At 44.1% G+C, this 15,807-nt stretch overlaps 1 protein-coding gene across 2 annotated transcripts in view; it reads left to right on the forward strand.

Annotated features, from left to right (window-relative positions):
* B4GALT5 (beta-1,4-galactosyltransferase 5) overlaps positions 1–15,807 on the forward strand; it is a 62,066-nt gene that overhangs the window by 26,897 nt on the left and 19,362 nt on the right. The window contains exon 1 of one of the 2 annotated variants that reach the window (XM_054573615.1): positions 1,992–2,058. The exons of the other annotated variant lie outside the window; for it this stretch is intronic. The gene's annotated coding sequence lies outside the window, so the exon portion shown is untranslated. Of the gene's footprint in view, positions 1–1,991; positions 2,059–15,807 lie in introns of those variants that run through there. 2 annotated transcript variants of the gene reach the window in all.

A 15,807-nucleotide genomic window follows, 5' to 3' on the forward strand; every position in this document is an offset into this window, starting at 1 on the left:
GGCTTAGTCCTTTGCAGGAGACCTTTCAGGTCATTGCCCATAATTCATTGAGTCATCCAAGCAGTGCTGAAAACCATCAGCTGTAATCAAAGTTGAAAAGAAAGATCAAAGTATCCATTGTTCTTTCCTTTTGAGTTGTGGTTAGCTTTGGGTCTTGGCCCTAGATTTTTAAATTTTTCTTTTTTAATGTAATTACAGGGCAAAGGATTAAATTAAAATATCAGGGAGTTTGGAGGGGACTTAGCTTTGGGCTCTAGGACCTCTGAGAACTTTTCACTTTGCATGTCATCAGCAGCAGCAGCAGCAACAACAATGTATTGAAGTGCATGTGGAGGCCAAGGATCTCCAAGGTCTTGGCAGCAAACTGTGGGAGCTTTTAAGCCAGATCAAGGCAGTGATTGTCTCTTGGCTCCTTTTTCTATGAAGTTGAAATAAAACTTACTTCATCGAAATTAAATGAAACCCCTTACTCTTAATCTTTTTTCTTGAATAAGGCTTGAGCAAGGAGGAAGTTTGAGAAGATCATGCCCTCGTTATGTGTCCAGCCTCCCTTTGTCCTCACTATGACAGCGCTCCGGAACTCCTGAATGGCTTCCAGGGCTCCGTGATTGTGTATCTTATCAAGCATGCACTGGTAGGCCTTTTTCAAGACCTCATGGCCAGCCAATTTTTAAGTCTTGTCCTTCAGAGGCAGAGCCCACACCAGTGATGTGTCCCCCAAAGGACTCACGGCTGGTGCCTAGCTTGTGGCTCTAATAGGAAGGCATCTGCATTGTTTGAACAGTAGGTGAGTCAGCTCTGGAAAGGGCCTAAACTCTTGTCTAGCCAAATTATTACCCATCTCTCTTGGACTATGAATAATGATTCTGTGACATGCATTCGGTCCTGTTTGAGTTCCAGGATTGGTTCTGCTTTTCTATCTTGATTCTGTTGTGCTATCTCTGGGAAATTAATAACCAAGCTGACCTTCAACTTCTAATTTAGCCCAGGTCCCCGAGGCTGTATCTGATTGCCATATCAGGACAGGTGAGATACAGGCTCCCTTCCAATGCCATCTCATTCTCTACCTTGCCATACTTGTGTGCGCTGAGGAAGGAACATTTGTTTACTCTGTGTCTTAAGGTAGAAAATGTCTTTCAGAGCACATGCCGACATGAAACTTAGAAGATATTTTACCCATCCTATTAGCCAAATTCGTATCTCATTGTGTATTACATTCTGTTTACATTTTTGTTTCATTCATTCAGCTGCACAATAAAAATGCAGCTTACACTTTCTAGGCAGACAGTTCCATTTCAGAAATCAGAAATAGATCACGTAGAATCAAAGACACCTTAACCTTTTTTTTTTTTTTAATTTTTTTATTCTCACCCATCCATGCCTGGATCGGGAATCGGACCCACAGCTTTTCGGTTCCCGGACGAAGCTCCAACCGGCTGAGCCACACCCATCAGGGCAAAGAAGCCTTACTTTACCGTGATCACCCTCAAGTGCTTGCACTCTGCTTTGATGATCAGAGATCGTTGTGTTCAGTCTAAATAATGTGAAAGGGGATAAAAATGTGGAAATGCAGTCATACTTCGGTACTAGTCGGCATCAGAGCTCGTCTAAACCCTGTACTTGTCACATTTTGATGAGAAAAAGGTGTTTCAGCACTCGGGACTGGGTGCACAAGCTAGAACTTAATGTGAGTCATGACACCGCCCTGCAAGAGAAAACTCTGCCTCACTCATTGCTTGCCCAGTGCTTGTCCTGAGTTCCGAAATGAAGTAACAAGTACCTGGTACCACTGCAAGAGCACACTTTGGCCAGTGTGGGAGCAGCCAGGGGGTTAAGGCATCGTGCTGCTCTGGAAATGCTGCTTTGGAGAAACTGGAGTAGGCGTGTGGTGCGGGGGAGGGGGAGATCAAGGGATGGAAGGAGATTAGGAGCATTTGACCAGACTGAGTATCTGTAGTGTTTTCTTAGGGCCGGACAGACTTTGGGGAGGGAGATTGCTTGAAGACGTCTGGTACTCAAGATGAACTTGTACAGCTGTGTTTGGCTCAGCTTTGCACGGTAGGTAGTATGGTTGTGACTTAACCAACCTTTGAAGCCTTGTAGTTGGTTCTTTTTCTAGCCCTTACTCCCCAGATGACATCAGAACACTGCAGTGCTCTCTCGTACTCTCAAGTTTCTTTCTGCAAAGGCTGTAAAAAGACTGCAGGGAACAAAGAAGTCAGCAACACTGTAACACCTTTTGAAAGATAGGCGCACATACCTCATAGGGTGGTATGGGAATGCCCCAACCCCATAATTTTGGAATGATTCTGCTTTTATTGTAGATAATACTTGAGAAGGAATTCTCTGCTTCTCAAGGTGACTCCCCTTCATTACTCATGAGAAAGCAGCAGGTATGAGTCATCCTAAACACAGAGTATGAATGTTGTTTAATCTGTGCTTTTCAAGAGTGAAAGCTACTGCTGCGTACTTTTTCCCTGCCCAGGCCCTAACCCTAACCAGCACAGGCGTTCACTGCCTCTGTCTGGTGGGGCCTCGCCTCCCTTCAGCAGGCTTCCTAGTGGTCTTGTGTGTGCCTGCTCCAGCCGCGGGACCCTGAGGCCTTCACACGTGTCACAGGCACCGCGTGACTGCCAGGTGCAAAGAGTGTTGCCCATGGGGCAGTGGACTTTTTACAGGGAAGAGATCAGTTGACAGGTTCTTCTGTGCTGCCTTGAAGATACTTACTCATTCATCCTCCCTTTTTGGGGGGACAAGGTTAGTACAGTCTTCAATCAATAGCTTAACTTCATTTCTGCTTTTATTACCACTCCCAGCATAAATTATTTAGCACAAATGCAGACACAATCGCATAAAATGACTTAATATTGTTGTCTTGCTGTGAGCATCATTTTCTTAAGTGTGTTGTGCTCTAACCACAGATTAGCAAAAGACACTTCAAGAAAAATCTCGCTCCCTTTAGAAGGGTCGTTTAGGTGGAAAGTTATCACTGGTGCTACCTGATTTTTTTTTTCTTTAGGTGCGTTTTTATTTTATTCTTATGTAGTTCACAGCTTTTCTAGAACAGTATTTTTTAAAATTCACTTTTTACCTGATGATTTTTTTTAATCCCTTCAAAATGTGTCACTGACCCCAACGGTGAGCTGAGTCATTCTATGAGCAGAGACCCAGCAAGCTTTGTTTTGGGGAACGGGGCTGTGCTGGGGGGAGGGGCAGTAATAAGACTCTAACCTGAAGATTCAGGGTCCGCAGTTGTGCCAGCTCAAGAGTTGGCTTTGATGCAGGGTGGCCTCATTAGCACAGCGACCCTGCTCCAGAGATGAAGTCATACTCTCACCTATTTAATGATTTGCCAGGTTGTTGAAGTAAAGTCTAGAGCTGAAAATTTTCCTCCTTTTTAACAGTAATCTAATTATGAAGAGCACAGATGGCCACCGACAGTTTACAAACGGCAGACATTTGCTGATTTTAAAAATAACTGTGAGAAGGGAAAACCAAGGTGAGAAGAGAGACTAAAAATTAAATAGCCACGCGAGGTTTGGGATCTTCAGACAGCAGAAGGAGCAAAACAAGATCCAGGCAGGTGGTTGTAACAGTGCAGATTTTGCCTCCCTGCACACCGAGCCTCGACTGCACTGGCTGTAAATAGGTAATCGGGCAGAGGCCTCTGGTGACAGTCCCACAGGGTCTTAAGCAACCTTGAACCCTAGAGACTCCAGTTGTTGGGTGTGGCGGGAAATGCTAATTGGCCTCTGAGTGAGTTCTGCTAGGATTCGTATCCCTTGATAAACTTACTCCCTCTGGCAGTCTTGTTAATATTTAAAAGCAAAGTGCTAAATCTATTACAAAGCACCCTAATTTAATTTTTGTGGCATTTCAGTGCTACATGGTTGCCAGCCGAGTTTTAATTCTTAACCTCTGCAGTTTTTTGTTTGTTTGGTTGTTTGTTTGTGGGGGGTACAAACCTAGGAATTGATTTTAGTCTTAGAGTAAGGCCAGTCTCAGGAATTAGTCATTTTTCTTCTGGTGAATCTACTGTAAGAACCATCCAAACCTGGAGAGAATCGTTACGAGTTTATTTGAGCCAAACTGACGACAGTTGCCAGGAAGCAAAATCTCGCCAATTGAGAAAATGCTCCATAAAATGTCACTTATCCCACTTATTTTATACATCATAATCAAAACAGGAGATGTAAGGGGGTTTCATGAAATCCATTGCTGATCTGCTAGGGAGGTGGGAGAAAGCAAAGCGGGGAAACCTCTGAGCCTGGATCGGAAGTAAAGTGGATATGTTATCGTGGATGCAATAGACAGGCTCAGTTACGGTAAAGACTGACCTTGTCCAGGAAGCTGCGGCCCAGGACAGGGCTACCTGCTGTGACTCACTTTCAGTTAAGAAGTTCTGATTTCAGACCATCCTAGGTCAGTACCTTTAGGCCTCCGAGTCTGTAAGGCCTGCCGGGCAGGTCACCCCTGAGCCTGTCGGGTTTAGGATGTCGCCCCTTCTTGTCCGCATTACATGTGCAATTGAAGAGGTCCACAAACAAGCCAGCCTTAGGGACGCTACATGGAGAGGGAGAAGGATGCGCAGCTGGGTGTGGTCTGCGCCAGAGTCTTCTCCACTCCTCTCCCTTTTCTTCCTGAGCTCATGCTTTTGTTATGATAGCCAATTTTTCCTGGGATTTTTTTCCTTGTCTTCATCTCAAGTTTTGTGTCTTTAATGTTTGGATAATAGGAGCACATTGTTTGAGATCTTGGCTAGTTTCAGAGAATTGCTGATGTCCATGGTGGCTGGAATTGGGGAGTGGCAAGATCAGGGACAGAGCCAGGTTTTATGGATTCTTCCAAGTTATGTTAACCATGAGGAATTTGAACTTGACCTTGAAAGCAGTGGCAAGCCATTCAAAGATGAAGTAAGGAAGTAACAGGAAGATTTATTTATAATTTCTCTTCAGCTCTTCTATGAAATTATAGCTAAAGAGTAAATGCAATTCTTGGCTCCAAAAACAAAATAAAGAATTGGTGGGGGTGGGGGGCATTAGAATAGTTACTGAATGCTTTCACCGCTGACGTGAACATTTCTATGCTATTTGCTCCCTATGTTATATAATTGTTGACACATTTACAGGACTCTTAGTATTAGAATGGCATTAGTACACTTTAATTTATTTTAATTGGCAGTTTAGATACATCCAAAATCAAATGTCTCCTCCAACTTTTTATTATGAAAAAAAGAAATTAAACCTAAAGACCAGTTGAAAGAAGAGCACAGTAAACACAATACCCTTCATCTAGAGTCAATGATTATTATCATTTTGCTTTTCTTATTTTAACTCTGGCTCTCTCCCCCTCCCCACTTAACCATGTGACATTAAGTTGTAGGGCGATAACCTCTAAATCCATCAGCGTGCATTTTTTTGTTTTTTTAAAGTGAGGACATTCTCCTATATAACCACAGTACTATTATAACCACTAAGAAAATTAGCAGGACTTTCCTCATATCTTCTAATATCTAGTCCATGTCCAAATTTCAGCAGTGGTATTCAAAATGTTATTTGTAGATAGCTGCTGTCCCCCCAAATCACATTATATCTGGTATGTCTTTTTGGTCTCAAGTCTATAGCTACCTTCCCAGCTCCATTCCGCCACTATACAATAGTAACTTTATGAAGAATCCAGGCACTTGTTTTATAGACTGTCTACATTCTAGAATTGCCGGGAGTTAGTCTGATGTGTTCCTTAATCCCCTATTTTTTTGTAAACAGAAAGAAGTTTTGACCATGCATTGTGCTTTTTAACACTCCCTTGTGGACTAGGTTGGAGCTTCTGTTTCTGTAGACTTGGTGGGTCTTGCATTGTTTTATCAGGGGAACATCACTTAGCTAAAGAAGAAAGTTAACATCTAATCATTCTGGACCCAGGGAAAGACAAAGCAACCTAACAGACTACGGAAAATGAGCCCAGGGTCCTTCATGGCTCAGAGGATTCCTTTCTAGGACGGTAATTGGTTGTTTACAAAAGACAGGCCATCTGAACTGGAGGAAGAATTTCACGTCCACAGGGGAGACCTTGTTTTGCTAAGCGTCTGTTCCTTACAGCAGCGATTTGCAACGGATGAGCCCCAATAATTTTTGACACGCACTACCTGACTACTCAGTCAGGGGCGCTGACCGCTTCCCCTCAGGTAGTCCGATTAAAAAGGGACAACAGCCAACACAATAATAGCTGTCTGGTATGAATGAATCAAAGTTACACCTTTTTCTTTTTGTCAGATTAACAAAAAATACATTTTGCGGTGTGCAGAATTTTAGTAATTGGCTTACATGTGCCGAGAGCTGAGGAAGGGGAAAACTGCTGCCCTAGAGTTGAGACATTTTCAGTTGCTTTCTCTGGTAATGTTTGCCTTTCAATGGGTATCATGGCTCTGACTTCATGTGTTTTGACAATTTGGGTATTAATATTGGCTAGAAAGATGCCTTCTGCGAACGCTTAAATTCGCAGCGAGCAGATAACCCTGTTAGTCTGTTATAATCTTCCAGGCTAATGGTAATGTGATTATCATATATTATCCTCATGACGTGGAGAATAATCTCCTTTCCAAAAGGGATCAGGAAGGAGACCAAAGAACTGTCCCCGGAAGACTGCTTCGGGGTTGTCAGCAAGGCAGAGGAAGCCCGCTTGGCGAAGCTGTGATGGGAGGCACCAGAGCCTCTAGGATAACTGTCACTCATTTGGGGTTAGGCAAAGGTGGAATAACAGTTTGGGATTGGAGAAACTGTTTGTGCTTGTTAAAAAACAAACTCAGCAGAGTAAATTTGAAGAGCTAGTTGGCTTTATGAAGCAAGTCATGAATCAGGCAGCATCTCATCTAGCAACTAAAAGGGCGCTCCAAGGGTGTGTACAGAATGGAAGGTTTTCATAGGAAGAAGAGTGTGGAAGAAAATGAGGCATCTTTCGGGGGCCGGTGGCAGTGTTTTCATCCTGCAGATTGCCTCTTCTTTCTGTGGGGATGGAGAGGTCCCAAGTGACAGATTACCTCACTGGTGTTGATCAGAAGATTCCAGACGGGTTGATTAAGGTTATGTTCCTGGGAGAGTCTGAAACCTCAGTTAGATCAGGTATTAAATCTGGATTTGGTGTCATGGGCTTTTAGCATGAGTGACACCTGTGGCTTCAGTGGTCTGGGGCAGTAAAAAGGGGGAGCCCTCATAAGGAGAAAGCTTGGTTACAGCCCCTCCCATTTAAAATTATATGATTATTGTTAAAAAAAAAAAAAAGGAAGAAAAAGATATATCTTACGGCAGCATTCCTAGAGTGTGTCCATAGATCCTAAATAGGTGCTGTGTGGAAAGGGCATCCTCGGTATCTCTGGAAACTTTGATATTTGGGATCCATTCAGACAGATTTGGTTACTGCAAGAATTTTCACTGTTGGAACAGATAATCTCTTTATGTTACAAGAGTTTACAGACAGTCATGGAAATGCTACATAGTAACAAAGAAAGGGCTGATGACCCATAATTCTAAGCAGAGATGGCACTGTGAACATCTAGATGTACAATTTCTAAAATTGTTTTATGCATACATTTTCTGGTCTTTAACACAAATGTGATATACTATATACATCATACAACATGATTTTTCAAAATGAAATAATGGTTGCTTAGTTTTTCACGGTATGACATTAACATCACTTTTTCTCCTAGGCCCCCCTTTCTTTAAATTTTTACTTTTTAATTCTCACCCTGGGATATGTTTGTTGATGAGAGGAGACTTGCAGGCCTCTGTATGACCGCGGGGGCACCTGCTCACGCTACGCTTCCGTGGCTCTTCTCGTGTCCTTCCAGTGTGTTGGCAACGGGGGCCAGAGCCTGGCTGAAAAGACTGAGAAAACCACATCGAGTTCAGTAACAAGACAGGGTGACCGAGGCGCGGAGAAGCCCACAAAGCCAGCCAGGGTCAGGACTCAAGCCGATGGCATGGGCCTCCTCAGTCCAGGAATTCCCTTCCACCGTTCTTCCTTAGAAGGAAGGTTTTTATGCGGGGTTAGGAGCGTGATAGTCTATGCTAGGTGTTTTACACTTGTTGTGTTTATAAGGTTTTATAGCTTTTCCTTTTGAAGCTGTATAAGATGCTATCAAGCGTAGGTATCAGTTAGCTTGTCTGTTACTTTGCCGCTTTTGAGTTGTCTCCCAAGTTTTTGCTTTTAGAAATAATTTAATAAAGAATTGTGCACAGAATGTCCTCATATTTGTGGTAATTTATTTGAAATTGTTAGATCAGCGGGTATGGCTTTTTGTTGAGTTTGCAATAGCTTTCCCAAAGGGTAATACCAGTTTACACTTACACCAGCAGAGTGGGTCGTGTATCGGTTTCACTCTGTCCTTTCCTGGCTTATAGAATCTGCCTTCTGTGGTCATAGAAAAATCAGTACACTTCTAACTGGGGAAAACAAGGCACCCTCACCAAGTGGCCGCAGCCTGCTTCGCACTAAGCTGTAATTTGTTCATCCCTAGCTGAGTCTACTCCTTATCGGGCACTGTAGATGAAGAAAGGGGTGAGACAGTCTGTACTCTCAAGGAGTTGCAGCGTGCTGGGAGAGACAGGCTCCAATTTCTAGTGGTCATGGATGGAGGGTTACGTATCAGCTGGGGAAGAGCCAAGACGGTTCTGATCATGGAGGTGGGACGCTATCAGGAAAAGTTACGAAGACAGCCATTAAAGCGTGGTGTGAGCGGTTGTCCCCAGGGCACGTTCACGCAGAGGAGAGGTGTCAGCAGGGGCAGGAGTCGAGGTTCTGCCTGGTCAGCAGACAGAGAGGGGAAGAGGATAGGTCCCAGAGGTGGGCAGAGCCTTTGTCGAGAGTCAGCTCCAGAGACCAGCGCTGCTCTGCTGCTGGGCTGCGTCTCTGGCACATTCGCAGCAGGGACATCTGTACTCGCTCGGCGACTTACCTCCAGGGCAGGCCAGCGTAGGCACAGGCATTCCATGCAGGCAGCACCAGCAAGGTAATGTATCGTTCTCTCTGACCCAGGGTTACGTTCACGTCATACAGCGCAAGATTTGAGCTTCCTTGTTTGCTGGGCCCCTCCCGTGAGTGTGTACTTCTGAGTGTTGGTAATTGATCCTACTGCTCAGAATCCAGGGAGAATCATAACCTATGCCTCAAATGGGAAGGACAAGGAAAGCCAAAGATTGGTCAAATGAAATTTTTCCCGCCCTGGCCTGTAGGTCATTTGGTGGGAGCATCGTCCCGTAAACTGAAGGGTCGTGGATTTGATCCCTGGTCAGAGCACATAACCTAGGTTGTGGGTTCAGTCCCCAGTCGATGTATGCGAGAGGCAACTGATCACTGTTTCTCTCACATCAAAAAAAAAAGAAATTTTTCCCAAAAAGTAATTGTTGGGATTCCTTACTCTCTTAATGTCTCTCCTCCCTTTTCCCCCAACACACAGTTTTCTTTAAATACTTTTTGTGTGAAAATTGTCACACAGGTCCTCCAGAACATTAAAATAGAGGTGCCAAAAGGTGTAAATTTGTTGTCAAAAAATGTCCTGCATCTAAAAAAATAAAAGAAAAGCTTGCTTTTCTTTCTTCAATGTGTCACCCACAACCTTGGATCTCAATATCTCTCTGTATATAATATGAGTATCATTTGTTATTAAGTAGATCTGAAAACTAAAAATTCCAGGATTCACATTAGAGCTTCAAAGTTATAGAATTTTTATAAAACTTAATAAAATTTTAAAGATGCACCATCCTCTATTATGAGCTTTGGAACCCACTACTGAAGTGAAATATGAGGCCAGTCATATAATCAGTAGTAGGAAAGATCCAAATAAAAGGAACCGGTGAGCACAGTATGGGAATGATAGCTATGGATTCAAGGGATTTCTAGGCATTGGGAACCTGAGAGATGATAGAACATACTTGTTAAAAACTTGGACTCTGGAGACAAAGGCATGTGAGACCTTGGCTCCACATAGTCCTTACTTATTTAAACCTCAGTCCCCTCATTTACAAAATGAGGGTAATAACCCACCTCTTGGTTTCTTGTGAGGATGAAATGAGATAATGTGCACAGGTATTTAGAAAGGGACTCGGTAAATGTATACTTTTTACAGGAACCCGTCCCTTTATAAGTAGAATGAGTGGATTTATTCTATATACAACATCTGTTGTGCAAAGATTTTGGGAGGGCAGAGATCAATTATTTTCCAGATTCTGGTTTTTCTCATAAACTATTGGTCAAAAAAGGTAGCGCAGGTTTTGCAGATTTTCTATTGTGGCAAAATTAAATGTCAACGTTCCTACGACACATTTCTGTTCTTTGTTTCCCCTTAATTTTTATTTTGTCTTATATGTGGGAGGAGGGAGACTTCCTGTTTTCTTCTATTTATTCCTTCTCTGCTCTGTTCCCTTCTCCCCTTTTCCCCTATCTTTTTATTTTATTTTGAAAGCGTGGACCTATGCATTGGGGTATAACCCCTGGTCCATAGATTTGTTTCAGTGTTTTCATGGAATGCCCTTGACTCTGTTACAGTTCACACATTGTGTGGCCTGTAAGGGATTTTCAGAACAAAGAGGCATGATGTGAGTAAATCCGGGAAAGAACACCTAGTCCAGCAGGCACACCCGATCCTGAGCAGCATCTTTGCTGACTGTCAGATGTCCGCCCCCAGCCCCAGCTGTCCCTGGATGTGGTTAGCATGAGTCGTACCTGGCTTGGTGTCTTGACATCTTCACTCCATCTGCTTGCTCCAGGACTTGGCAGACAGCGTTGTTCCTCCTGCTGATTCATGTAGAAAACAAAACTGTAGCCTTTGATAAGATTTGGACACTCACCTTTCAGTAACCAAATGGGATTCTACATAGAGAATTCAGTCAGTCCCTCCAAAGAAGTTCCTCCCATTAAGGAATTTGTCTGGGTACTGAAAAGCGCATATTTGAGCAGGAGTGAGTTTTCTTGTTTTGATTGATACTTCCTAGTTGGCCCACCTGAAATCTGATCCTGGACCATTTCTTGAATGTCAAGTCCCTAAGTATAGCACATAAAGCCCTCGGTGATCCTGCTCCCCTCTGTTTTTCTAGCCTCCTCTCACGTTTTTGCTGTGCATGCCCTTCATTCCAGCCATACCGAACTGCTTTTAGTTCCTTCAATGTGTTTTCCCCCTGTGCCCCTTTGTCTTCATTTGTGCTGTCCCCGTCCGTATTTCAGAGCTCCTCTTTCAGGACCTTATCCTAGAGTCACCTCTTCCTGGGTCTTTTTTGACCCTGCCCTCACATTATGGTTTAGCAGCTGCTCTCCCACGCTCCCATATTGAAGTATAACACGTGGATTAAAATGTGCGCAAATCAATGAATAAATACCTTGATGGCTTTTACAATATGAACATACCTATGTAACCAGTACCCAGATCAAGAAGTGAAAGATTAGCGGAAGCCCCCTTGGAACCCTCCCCCTCCTCGGATACCTATCCTCCTGACTTCTGTCACTGTAGGCTAGTTGTGCTTGTGTTTTGGACCTTACATATATGGAATTACACCACAGGTGCTCTTCCGTGGCATTTCACATGGTGTATGAGAGATTCATGCCCTTGGTTGTGTATAGTTATAGTTTAGTTATTCTGGTCACTGTATGCTGAAATTCAAACAGGCTTCAATTTTGTTTAAGGAGAATTTTTATTATTTTCATGTACAGAAAACTCAACAGTATATACCTAGCCCAGCTTGGCGGCCAGTTCTTTAGACTAGGCTACAAATTTTTAACCTGTTCTGTACATGGACTTCTGGGCTCTTTTCAGTTTGGGGCAATTTTGAATGGTTCCTCATATTACAAATAATGTTGCACAACAAATTTGTGAGGAGCGAGAATACCGGAAAACATTTTTAGAGGGGCTGGGGGAGGGAGTTGATCTATTTGGCAGCTCTGCTAAATTGGTAGAAAAGAATTTCTGACCTTAGGAACAGGTTAGTACAGTGAAACTGGTTAACTCACAATGTTTTGGGTTCCTCTCATAAAAGGAGTAGGGAGCTAATACAAGGGACAGGCTTGAAATCCCATTTTCCATGCCTTCTCGGGCACAGCTGAGTTCAGAGTTGTCCCAACTTAGATATTCATTTATTCAGATGTTTGTTATGCATCTTCTGTGTTCCAGACACACTGTTCTGGCCGCGGGGGCGGGGCATAGCTCCTGGCCCTCGTGGAGCTCTTGTTCTAGTGAGAGAGATGACAGCGGACCGGACAAGTAAGAACATGGGTGGTGTGTTAACTAGAAACACGGAGCAGAGCAGGCGCATTGTGTGTGTGTGTCTGTACATATGTATGCACTGGGGTATTTGGGCACTGCGGGTAAGGCACAGATATTAAAGAGTGGTCAGGAAAGGAATGGCTTTTTTCTACTTTTAGCTCAGCAAGCCAGATGCAACAAACATTAGGGATACACATGTTTAGGATAAAAAAAAATTATGAACTCATAAGTATGTAGAGTCTTTTCCTCGTGGGTTCATCTTGCTCCTAATCCGGAATGTCAGATTTCATTATGTGGTGAGGAGTGTCTGTGAGTCAGAGGCATTTGTTAATGTGTGTGTTCAAGTGACAGTTGCGCCACCTGATTCCTACGGACAGGGGCTGACTGGAATGCTAATGGAGAGGGGAAGAGCCGCCTTCCTGTTAGGAGACCGAGGGCTTTGCTCCCGGAAACGCCAGTCAAAGCCGTCGCCCACGGCGGCTCACACTGGCTTCTGGCTGGAAATTCCCGATCACAGAAAGCTGAAGGGGGCTCATTTTTCTCAGCCGGATTGCGAGCAGAAGAGAGCCCTCCATTTAGATACTGGGGCTGGAGAGGGATTACAGTTTCTCCGGAAAGTGTAAAAAAGTTATTATTAGTAAGCCTGAGTTTGTAGTAAATGTTATTTTAGCGTTTATCAAACTGCATTGTAATTTCTTACGGAATTGCGTCTGTACCTCATCCTGTGTTGTCTTACTCATCCTGTGTCCCCTGCCCCCCGCCCCCGCCCCCTTGTTCTAGTATCTTCTGTGAAAAGCACTTAGGGAAGTGCTCAATACACACTGGAACAAGGGACGATTTAATAAGCCGTGTGTCAATTCAAAAAATTTTTAAAGCTGTGATTCAGCCACTGTTGATCAGGGCCATATTACCGGAAAGTACCATTTTTTCAGAGAAAAAGCTCATCAAAATGTTTTGGAACCTTACTTCTTTCTGTTTTTAACTTCATTAACTGTATGACCTTGGGTAAATGATTTCTGGAGGCCTTCCTTATCTAAAATAAAAAAATGAAGATGATACGTACTTCACAAAGATGTGGATTTTAAATGAGATCATTCAGATTAAAAGCAGCGTGTGTGTGCATACATACTCGGCAGTGTAGGCTGGAGCCATGGACTACATTTAGTAACAGGACTGTTAATAGGGACACTTGTGAGGTCCCACAGTTGGGTCTGTATAACCAAAGGTGGGAGCGCAGAATAGGAAAGGGTAGCTTAGCAGCAACACATCTGAAAAGACTGAGGGTTTGCCTCCAGCAAGCTTAATGTGAATCAGCAATATGGTGTGACTATTTTCCAACAACATTTGTTAATTATTGACTGATCGATTACCTACCTGGTAATGGAAGTTTTAAATTCTATTAACAGAAATTGAAAACACAATTTCCCAAATCAAGTTCTGCAGAGTCACTTGATGTTACTAGTATCAGGGGGCGGGGGCTTGGTTTGGGGAATGGCGGGGTAGATCATTGAACCACTGTGTTGGAGACTTTCTTGGGTCTTGAGTTGCTGTGAATTGTGGGTCTCCAAGAGGGGGCCCGGGATGCCAGTGCCTTGGGAACAGAGGCAACCGGGCTGCTGGGAGTTCTGCTTGTGCCGGACCTCGCTGCTCTGCCGGCCCGGGCACTGCCCTCTGCCGGGTGCAGACCCCAGGGCCCGTGTCCGGAGGAGAGCGGCCAGGCTCGCCGGACTGCGGTGCCCCCGTGGGAGGGGCGCGGAGGGGGTGGGGCCGTCGGGCCTCGGGCGTGGGGGGCGGGGGGGGCGGGGGGGAGGTGAGAGGCATCGCGTGCGTGTGTGAGGGTGATTGAAACTACCTGCAGTGGGCGAAAGGTTTCGACTGTTTTGTCAGGAGGCAGAGTGAGAGCCAGAGAGAAAGTGACTGGGAACCATTTTGGATCCAACCCCAAGTAAAATTTTCTTTGAAGATGGCTGTGTTTTACATGCTGACTCTGTGCTCTTAAAAGGCATGGTTTTTGGATGGTGTGAAAGCGTTAGATGCTCTTGAAAGTGTTCTTTAAAATCCCATCCAATCCCGTATATAAATATGTGATTATTTTCCTCTTGTTGTGCGAAATTTATTTCCTCAGCCTTTTTTTCCTCCAGTATTGTGCTCATTTCTGTAGAGAATTAGAGAAAGCATTAATAAGATGTGGTTTGTGCAATTTATTCGTTGGATGACAAGACTGACGCGTGAGGCAGTTGTTAGCAAACTAAGACAGAACAGAAACAAAAGGCCCGTTTTGGATAATCCCCAACAGCACCACGGAGCCGGGAGAAGCGGGGGAGAGCGCAGAAGGATCTACACTGGGGTCCGAAGGGTGCCTCAGGTGTCCGTGGCAGAAAGAACGGGACCTGGCGGGTCGGCAGGCGCAGGGGCGGTGTGGCTGCCTCTGGAAGGAGGAAGGATCCTTCTGGCAGGAGAAAGACTGGAGAGCCATGTCCTTAAGAGTAATCATTTTAACCGTGGGGGTGCTTCAAACTTTGCGGAGATTGTGGCTAGAACGTGGATAAGCAAGGCCTTAAGCCTAGTGGTTCGAGCATAGATACATCTGATCCAGGACCATTTTGCTGTTGACCTACGTGGAGAAACTGAGGCCTAGAAGTTGACTGTAAGTTGGGTTGTTTACTTGTCTCTTAAGATAATTATGAGGAGTAAATGCGATAAAGAATTACGGAATTAAGTGCTCAATAAATGTTACTTACCATTACTTACTATGTAGCTAAAATTCCCTAGAACCATGGTTCTGGATAAAAATGCAGACACACGGGGTCAGCCTCTGGGGGTGGGGCCTGGGCCCGGCTCTAACAAGCCCTCCAGGAGGGAGGCAGGGCAGAGTTCGAGAGCTGCCTTAGAGCAATCCTGCAGTTGGGATTCCAGAACTAAGAGAGAATTATAAGTGGGGCTTAACTACAGTGTCCTTTACACTGTGGAAGACAGAAAGCACAGAGAAGACTGCAAGATCTGTGGGGAAGGACGCAGTATATTTTTTGCAGTGCTAACAGCTTTTACACATGGTGTTCAGCAGATACTTGTTTTTGTATTATTGAAGACAACTGGTTCCGCAGTATGTGGGGAATGGAAGGATTTCAGGGCAGTTATACGTATTATGTATATATTCTATAGCTCAAATGATAGGAAAAAACAAAACAAAACACAGGACCACTTTAGAAATTTGATACTGGATGAAGTTTAAATCTTATGTTTAACAGGTATTTATGGACTGTCTATAAACTGTGACCCGGTACCGTGCTATCTGCTATAAATAGAAAATGAGATATAACTCTTATTTTCAGAGGCTTCAGAGAGCTACACTTTTTAAAGGGTTTGAGGCTGTCTCTTTCCATAACTTTTTCCAGTGAGAGAATAAGCACCATCTGGGCTCTTCCCCCAATAGCCCAGAAGTTAATGCCAACGCCAGAAGTTAAGCGTGGGGTTGTCTTGCGCTCAATGCAGGGCCCGATCCACAAGGGCTGCCTCATCTCTGAAAGCCTTCTGAACACTGGCTTCTTTTGTTTATG

Source organism: Pteronotus mesoamericanus, unplaced genomic scaffold (genome assembly GCF_021234165.1).
Source record: "Pteronotus mesoamericanus isolate MK-2021 breed Mesoamerican mustached bat unplaced genomic scaffold, CSHL_Meso_final contig_25, whole genome shotgun sequence".
Lineage (NCBI taxonomy): Eukaryota > Metazoa > Chordata > Mammalia > Chiroptera > Mormoopidae > Pteronotus > Pteronotus mesoamericanus.